The sequence below is a fragment of the Phragmites australis genome, chromosome 2 (assembly GCF_958298935.1).
Source record: "Phragmites australis chromosome 2, lpPhrAust1.1, whole genome shotgun sequence".
Classification (NCBI taxonomy): domain Eukaryota; kingdom Viridiplantae; phylum Streptophyta; class Magnoliopsida; order Poales; family Poaceae; genus Phragmites; species Phragmites australis.
The window spans coordinates 3241703-3251883 of NC_084922.1; positions in this window are offsets into that span (position 1 = coordinate 3241703).

Genomic DNA, 10181 nt, shown 5'->3' on the forward strand with positions numbered 1-10181 from the left:
GGAATATTTAGTTTTTATATTTTCCACTTCCATTTAAAACAAATAATAAGGCCGTTTTGTCCAGAAATTTTAAATTTTACAGGATTTTTTAAAGAAATATGCTGGCATATTTTCTTTACGGCAATCATATTTTTTGTGTAGTAAAAACCGAAATTATTTGTATAAAAAATCGTAACATCAATGAACATATGGCAAAAACAATTGAATATCATACAATGATACCAAAAAATTTTCTATATAAAACCGTAATAACCAATTGACATTGTTTAGAAAATGGACTGGAATTGTTACCAGAAGGTTATTGTAGTAAAACTGTATATACTAAACTGTAAAGCCAGAATATACTTTAGTAATAACCGGAGTATCTTAAAAAAAAAATTCCGTCCAAAACCAAGGAAAATAAAAACCGGATTTACTGAAGTAATAATCGAATTTATTTGATTAATAATTAGTAAAATAGAAAATATGAAAATAAATGAATATTATTGAAACAGGAAATCTATATACATTAAATCGTAATATTGCTACAACACTTAAGCACGAAATGATAATTAATATTTGGTATACAAATTCTGGCAGATCAAAACATAGGTTCACTAGTAGATTTTCCCAAATGTTCATGCAACAAACGAAAAAAGAATTACAATTTACTCTCACAACGCTTCATCTATCGTGAAATCTTCAAAATCTGATTCCTTTTTAGATATTCACTAGGTGATGTGAAGATCTTCATTGAGCGAACGCCTGGGGGCTTTTATAGATTCCTTTTCCTTTTTTGTTCCACAACCCTTGGGTCTCCATCTTTTCCTAACCTCCGCAAGCTTTCTCTCGAAGTTTTTTGGATTTTGAGGGCAGCTTGCGGTGTTGTGGCCTATTGCTACACCACAAATACCACAATTCCGAATGCATAATTTAGGACCTTTTGCCCTCAAAGTTCGCACCTCATATTTTTCCATTGTTCGGCCCTTAGTCTTTGTCTTGGGAGGTGGTACTCGGCTGATAACATCTGCAGGAGCGTGAATTGTGGAACTGAATTATTTTTGCACCACATTTGAAGCCATCTTATTTTCGTTAGCACGATTTGCAACATCATTACTTCCACCCGAAACTAATGTTGAGTTTTGCATTGTATCTTTAGGAATTTTGTCAAGCTATTTTTGGAGCACCAATAGAACATTAGTAGCTCTGCCATTAGCTGTTTTTGATCTAATACTTCCTCGAACACATGCTAATGCCAATGTTAGCAAATTGTTACGATGCAGATGCTCCATTTTACCATCTGACCCATTGCGCCTCTCGTCGTGTGCGTCATATGATTTTTCTTTCCTAGCGTTCCTGGTGTACCTTCTGAGCGTATACTTTGGCAGTATACACTCGACCTGACAATGCATGAACACACGCAATAAATGTATGCAAAAATACCTAAAATTGTTGGAAAAATTATCATTTTTGTTTGAAAGATAATTGAAAATATAATTGATACTAAATGAATCATAAAAACTTACTGATATGCTCCCAAGTTCTACATTCACATCTAAATTCTTCATTATCGATGTCAACACAAACTTCAAACTTATGTTGACCCTAAGAGATTCTTTTCGATCTACTAGTATGCGAAACGAGATAGTTATTTCCCCCCTTTGTTAGGTCATTGTCGATATGGTATGCGGTGCTTGCTGCCATATCTCTCTTTAAGTCTTCAAATATTCTCCTTGTATACAATCTACCAAGTTGTCTAGCAAATGGCCATCAATTTTCTGAATAAACAGTGCTATGTCAAAGTCCAAATGTTGTGGTTAATAAATGAGTAAATTCTATATCAAAATACATGTAATATAATGTATTAAAACAGGAAACAATTATGATCAATACGTTTACCATTACACAATATGTTTCTTTCCCCTCCGTAGGCCGCAACTCTCTGACGTTGTTGAATGCGTAACATTTGCTTTGCAAATCTATGCAAAGCAGTTTGCTCGTCGACAAAGTTATTCTTAACCATCATATTTAAGCTCTCACTCCTTTGGGTCGAAGTAGTTCTACCACAATAATCCTTCTTGAAATATGCATTTACCCATCTTTCTTGGATTGCAAACAAACTTTGTAGAGGTTTATCCCTGTGTAGGTTAAACTCTTCCAACATCTCTGACAACGCTTGCTCAAACTCAAAAGGTGTTAGTGGGTGATTGAGGATGGAGTTGAACTTATCTTTGAGTTCCTTGTGCCTCTCATAAAGCTCGTTCAACGCTGGTTGAACCTTATTAATAACATGCCACCTACACAATCTATGCACCACCCCAGGAAACTCACGACTAATTGCTACGCCCATTGTTTCATCTTGATATGAACCAATGCCATATGGGAATTATATTACAAACGCATTAAAATTAAGTATAATAAATATTTTAGTTGCATGCAAAGTTATACACACATGTTAGGATGCATCTTGGAGGTTCCTCATCTTCCATGCATCTTTTAAACACTTTGAAAAGCCACTCAAAAGTCAATATCTATTCATCACGAACTAGTGCGCAACCAAATATAACATTCTGATGGTGATGATTGGAACCAACAAACATACCAAAGGGCATATTATAAATATATGTTTTATACGTTGTATCAAATGTTATAGCGTCTCCAAAATGTAGTCTACTTGCATACTAGCATGGCTCTAGAAAACATGTTGAACCACTTGGGAGGAGTACAACTTAATGTCCTAGTAAAATTTAGGATTGTCGAAGCGACACTTGTTGAAAATTCAATTAATTTGTTGATGTCATCAGCATTTTCAGCACATACATTGGCAACTTTCCTAAATAATACAACATTATAAAACAGTACAACCAAGAAATCAAATATATGAAAGGGTGTTATACACTAAATAAATAACACAAAGTTAAAAGAATGACCTATTTTCAATGTCTCTTGCGGTCATTGGAATATTGAGCTCGCCTCCGTGCATCTAACATAGCATGTTCCTCATACAATTGGCTAGAACCTTGCTCCTCTGCACTTAATCAACAAATTCCATCTCGATTGGGTGTCATTGCTTGTGACACTCCTTTTGCCTCATGACCGTAGGAGTATATGCAAGAGGATGGTTGTGATGTAGCATAAGATTATCTATTATAACCTTTTGCACTCTCTTTCCTTCCTCATCGTAAACATCCTTGATCTTCATATATGCTTTGCAGTTTATCTTCTTCGAAGTTTTATTACGTACTCGTACCTGACCATGCATGTAGAACATATCCTTCCCTTCCAAGCAACAACATATTTCACGGACTGTTTTCTTAGTACGGTCCCATCGAATACTGTTGGAGTATTGAGTAAGGAGCGTCCTAGCTAACGGGCCCCACGAGGGATATGCTGACCAATAGAGATATTTTCTGAACCCTGGCTCATCGTGCGACCAGGTCCAAGCTCACACGACCAGTGCAAGGCTTGCGTGACCAGCCCCCTTGCTATATTATGAGATCCCGCAACCAGCCCTTATTAGTCGCGGGGCCGGTCCTTACCTAACCCATCTAATCACATTTATTGCTATCACTAAAGTGTTTTCGTTTCCCAGGCATCCCATCCAGTGAACAAAGTCATAGTCGGCGTAGTTGGGTACTGCCCTGTCCTGTAGCATTAAATGCTACGGATGGGGCCTTGTAGGCCGGCGTAGCATCACACAACTGATGAGACAGGGTCTGCAGAACGACCAGGCAAGTGGACGATTTTGTAGGTAGACTCACGGGGCATAACGATAGGACGGCTTGGTAGACGATCTTACGGTGCATGACGACATGACATGCCAGGCGGCCAGAGGAGGTAGGTGTGGAGGCGTTCCATGGTTGGGATAGACACTCAAAGCTCTCAAGGTAAGTTGGGCTCACCCGGTTCTCCAGGATATGATCCAAGAGTAGAATACCTAGCTAGGCATGAGTCTACAAATCGGAGCTCACTTGTAAGTTCTCCCTCTCTCTGGTATATATAGAGAGGAGGACCCGGTTTGTAAAGAAAGGATCGGTAACTAATTCACAAGCACTCATAACAAAATACACATGACGCATGGCTATTATCTTTCAGGAGGCCTAAACCCAGATAACCCCGGTGTTCTTGAGTTCAACATACAAACACACACACACACATCGACAAACACACACCCTAAGTATTGTTCACGCGCCCTTCGATCGGTACACCCTGAAATCATTGTCAGGGATTAACTCTCGACAGTTGCCGAGCCAGGTAGGGGGTGCATTTCTACATTTTTGTAGATGTTAGAGGTCAGATTGGGCTCCCCATGGCCGAATCCATGGCAATTGTTGAGTCTTGTTCCGAGGACCCCAATTAGCACAAGGTATTTGTCATGGGATATGACCCAGATGAGCCCAATGTGCTCCAGGAATGAGACACCAAACCAGAGTCTGAAGGCTCCGATGCTCAACGAGAGGTTTGCATGAAAGTTCATGCAACGGGGGGCAGTGGAGGCTCCCATGTTCTGGGTGCCGGAGATGATCCCTAGGCCACGGTCCCAGGAGGGAACCAGACCAGAGGTAGACACGGGGACACTTCAACATAGCCCCAACCACCACAGCATCGCTCAGAGGAGCTGCCGCAGAGGATGCGAGCTTTGGCGGCATCATCCAAGGTCATCACGCCGCACAAATGCTGGGGGCTCCCCCCTCGCGATATGTCACCACTCTGTGCTCGATAGCTCAACTATGAGGCCATGACGCCTGCATAGAATCTATAGATCGTGCGATTGCTTCTTAGCCACCCGCTGGTAGTAGTACCGGAGGTTTTGCCAGTGGCACCATGGTTGCGTGATCGCGCCCTCCTATTGAGACCGCCCGATGCCAAACTACGGTAGTAAACACCACGTATGTCGCCAAGATTAGTGAGGGTCACGGTCGCCAATAATCACGGCAGGCTCCACGGCAGGAAAGATCTCGTCCCCCCTCAGCAATGGGGAGCGCTCGGAGACCCCCCACTGAGTTGAGACAGCCAACCCTCTAACCTGCGTGACTCCCTGTGTCAATGCCACCATGGTGCAAACTGCGGGGGGCCATGGGAAAGTCATGTCCAACTACTTCCTGACTGCCTTGACCGGTTCAGCCTAGTCCTTGCTTATGAACCTTTCCCGTGAGTCGATTCACTCCTGGGAGGATCTGTGCGGTCTATTGTCACCATCTTCCAGGGGACCTATGCCAAACCTGAGGTCGCGGATGACTTCATCTAGCGGTTTACCTAGCGCTAAAACACCATTCCAAGGATCACGGGTGAGTTTGTGATCATCGCCATCAAGAGAGGGGTTAGAGACCAGAAGATGGTCGAGAAGCTGACCACTAAGGTAATTCGAAGCATTATCGAGCTCTTTGAACTCGCTGACAAGTGCGCACAGGCCACCGAGGCTCGAGAGCGTCAGATTGATGCCAGGTCACAACCAACCTTCGACCAGTCCACCCCCTCCAAAGGGGTCGACCAGAAGGAGAAGAGGAAGAACAAACTCAAGGAAAGACTATCCGACATCATGGCGGTTGAGCAGATCGGCCAACCACGCTGGCGCTTCAAGAAAAAGGAAGGGAAGAAGGGCCATGGCTATTGCCCGATCCACCACACCGATGCCCACGACTTGACCAAATGTAAGGTCGTGTGTGGCATCATCAACAAGGAGCTTGGAGAGCGTAAATCCATGCACAATGAGGATGGTGAGGATGGGGCCGATCCTGACCAGTTGGCACTGGGGTACCACCAAGCTGATCACATGGACCACCACATCTTAAGGGGCGCTGTAATGTACTCCTCGAACAGGGAATACAAGTCTATGGTCTGAGAGGTGTGAGCGACCACGCTGGACCCAAGCCCGTGCCTGAAGTGGTCAAAAGTGCCCCTTACCTTCAGTCAGGCCGACCACCCCATGATTGTCAAGCGACTTGGTCGCTACCCTATTGTGGTCAAACCCACAGTGTACAACATTCGATTGGGTCGCGTGCTGGTCGATGGAGGGAGCTCCATCAACCCCCTCTTCACCGACGCACTAGACGCCCTGTAAATCCTAAATAATTCATTGAAACTGTCTTCCCCCTTCTTCTTATAACATCAACTCGGTGCTGTGTTGATGGCAATGAAAAAATTGTAAGAAAGTGATAATTGTATATAACATGTTCAAATAAGTAAAGTCACTGAATATACAGACTCTTTGAAAAGGGAGTCTTTCGAACAAATCGCTTCCCGAAGAGCAAATGCATGTTGGATGTTAGGTGGCGTACGAACCTTCTTCCCCACCTTGAAAGAAGAACAATATTTAGCAAGAGGGTGAACTAGTCTTTTAAGTAGTGTTTGGTTCGTGGGACGGGGTGGGACGGAGTGGATCTATTCCGTTTTTAAGCCGTTTGGTTAGAATTCAGTAGGATAGGATGTTTCTGAATTAGGAAATATTCTTCAAAGATTCGGGATAGAGTTGTTCCAAAAAAAGCCGAACGCAGACATCCCACTTCGATTGTGACACTGACGGTGGGCCTGAGTACTGAAATGGACTCGTTCCATCTCACCTACCAAACAAGCATTTGATTCTAGACCATCATATCCCATCCCTAACTACATGAATAGAATCATCCCATCCCACCTCGCTCTCCAACCAAACACTACCTTAGTGCCTGACAGCAGCACATTTCCTTGATCATCATGATGCTTCCTTTTGATACGAGGTTCAGGTGTCTTAAAAGAATATGGTAGCACAACCTCAACAATGGTTTTTGTGTTTCTGACAACTTGATCCTAGCCCAAAAGATTTCATATATAAAGCAACCGATGTGTAAACATGACCAATCATATTTAACTACAAATGTGGGTACTGACCTACATTGCTTCGACAACAATGTGTTCATTGAAAGATTTGTTATGTGTTATGTTTAACACTACTTGATCAATCATCTCCATGGAGACTTCTTGATCCGTTGACTTGGTGACCTACACATTTCACCAACCTCTGACAGAGGTGCTCCACCCAAAAATTGTGAGGTATGAAGAAAGAGTAGAGTAATGGAAAAAGACTAATGAGCACAGCAAGACATATAAATGCGGTTAAAGATAATTATGTACTGCTGGGATAATCTGTTGGAATGGACGTGTCACCAGGCTGAGTGAAAAGTTCTGAAAAGCATCCGTCTTGGTCAAACATGGGAACATCGACCCCATGACCTAACAAAAAGAGTAAGTTTTCATAAAATAAAGTAGTAAACACCATTACTAATTATGTCAGAATGATTAGCTGCATACCAATTGAACTAGTAACAGTTAGAATAGACTTTTCAACTGAGGTCGAAGCAACATTAACATCATGCAGAATATGCCCTGAATTAATACAACAAAAAAATATTTTTTGTTAAATTCACTAAGATAGCTAGAGATAAGGATAAAGAAGTTGGAAACAAAGACATACCATCATTGTGCAAATCATGATCAAGATCAGCATTGATGTTCAATGGCGTATTGTGTGTGTTGACTGCATCATTCTCATTTTTTGCCTGAGGTTCCTCGGTCACTAACATGGAATAAGAATACCAATATGAAAACTATCAATCTGGGAAAATGAATATAACTAACACATACAATTTTCCTTGGGAACGCAATCTATCTGTAATAGGTTGCTAGGAACATCCACTTGAGAAGCAACACCTTGATGACAATAAGTTTGCGGATAGTGGATCTCTGAGTTCAATGAAAAAATACACTAAAACTTAGGAATCAAAAAGTAATTTATGAAATGAGTAATACCTTCGGTAGACGGATCGTTTATGGGCTGATTGCTATGATTTGCTTGTTCAATGTTGACACTCGAAGGCGTGTCATCCAGCAGAAGTTTTCATATTTCATTAGCGAACCGGTAATGAGCATGGACAATGTTCTCTTGAGCGGAAGAAATAACAGACATCTATTCTTGAATTTTTGTGTCTATCCCCTGAGCCATATGGGAAACTTAAGCCTTCTTCCTTGAAGAGGTCATGTTCAAAGCATTAGCAAGCAAATCCCTAAATAGTGGGACATTTAGTGAAGATCACGAGCGATAGGTGGGTTGTGGAGCCTCGGGTCGTGCTTCAATAGGGACGTGATATGCAGAACCAACTTGGCTCTTTAGCTTAAAAAATGGTAAAATGTATCAATGAAATTAGAAAAAAATCTCACAATTAATGCTAAAAATAATTGTGATGTAGACAATACCTCTAACAATCCATATGTCTCGTCACCATTTAGATCACGGTATTTATAAGCGTTGAGTATAGCCTCAATTTTATTTGGTGTGAATCAGTTTCTCTTGCTAGTTCAAAGGGTGCGTGAGGTTGTCTAGGTAAAACACCGGCATGCTACGAAATAAGATAAGTATAGACATTGTGCAATAAAAATGAGTGAACTATTGTTTACAACCAAAAAAATAACACTAGCCATAAGAAATGTAGCACATCCAGATATTGAAGGGTGGCCTATATAAGTTGTTCTGGGCTGCCATTCATATGCATCATCACGTAATGCCTCCAGAACAGCCTTGCACCAATTTATGTCTCCAAAATGGTCCATATCCATTATCTTCCGTATATCAGATGCACATATATCAATAGACAGTTGAACACAATTAAGAAGAAACATCACATTGAGAGATCATCAAGTATGTGATTTTCTATATGTTCCGTTAGCCCGAAGCTTCTCTAAGCTGATTCCCAAACTGAGTTACTTTTTTTGTGTCATGACTAGGCAAACTAGAGGAGCCCGTGGGTACACCTAACACTGTATGCACATCACGCTCAGTTATAGGTAATAAATTATCATTTGGAAGAATAACTCCATAGTCTCGAGATTGAGTTTCTTCATTAACCAGCAGTAAAGATTACACTTCTCACACTTTGGAAGGTTGTATTCTAGGAAGCATCCCCATTCGTATCTAGCAGTCTCTTCATGTTGAACCTGGTCAAGCATTTGTATAGTATCAATAACAACAAATGGTCGAGAACGATGAGTGATATTCGAAGGAATGAACCCTGGTTCTTGTTGCCATATGATCATGAAAACTAAATGCATAAGTAGTAATTCAGAAACAAAATATGAAAATAGAATTATAAAACATATATACTAAGATAGAACCTAGGAATAAAACTACCTGAGCTCGAATTGATTCACCCTCTATAATCGTCTCCATACGATTAGTGTTGGAGTCCTTGCGTCGACCCCTTTGCGCATTGGAATTCCTTTTCTTTGACTCTGTCTTTTTTTGCGCAAAGGGTGCATAGGCAAATGAGAATCTAGTTGCATACCAAGGAAAGAGGGGATCCAAGCTGTATTGGAGGCTTTGGCATGTTGACCATCTGAGGATGTGTTTGAAGATATGTCAACTGGCAGTTCAAAGTACTCCCGACTGTTGCAAATGACAACGTTGGGGGAGCATTTAGCCTCCTCATCCTGTTAAATAAATATATATATGAAAAAATAATAAAGTTTATGATACACAATTGAAAGCAGAAAACATATTGTTAACTCTAATATATTCTCAGGAGGGTCAATTGTGTTGCTTCGATTTCATCAGGCTCTTCAATAGTGTTGTGGGCAGCTATGTCTACAGGTAATTCAAAATATTCCTGGCTGTTTCAAATGACAATATTCGTCATATGCGTAGGAGGAACATCGAGTTTTTTTTCATCTTGCATGATTGTAAAAACTGGTCAACCCAGAGATACGAACATAGCAATAACGAAAGAACAATCAGTAAAATTTATATATAAAAACAAAAAAAACTAAGGGAATGATATATAATTTATAAAAGAATAATGATCGACAGAATATAGAATGAGGATTTAAACGTCACATTAAAATAATAATCCCAGAATCCTTAAACCCTAAGTACAAAACATCGCCTAAGAGATCCTAAATATTCACAAATCTAAAAAAATCACCTGAAAGGGTGATACTAAAACCATAAACGAAAGAAATTTATGTATTATAAAGAAAGAGAAAACTCAAGAAATGATTAAGAAGGGTAGTTGACATCAAACCTGGTACTCTTCCGGGGAAGGGCGCGGGTTCAAGTGGAGGATGGCTAGCCACAGGGCAGCTAGGGTAGAAACGAGAGGATTGCAAATGAAATCACCTTCAACCGCACTTAAATGGAGAAGAAGTTTGGAGGAAGTCAATGAGAAAACGCAAAT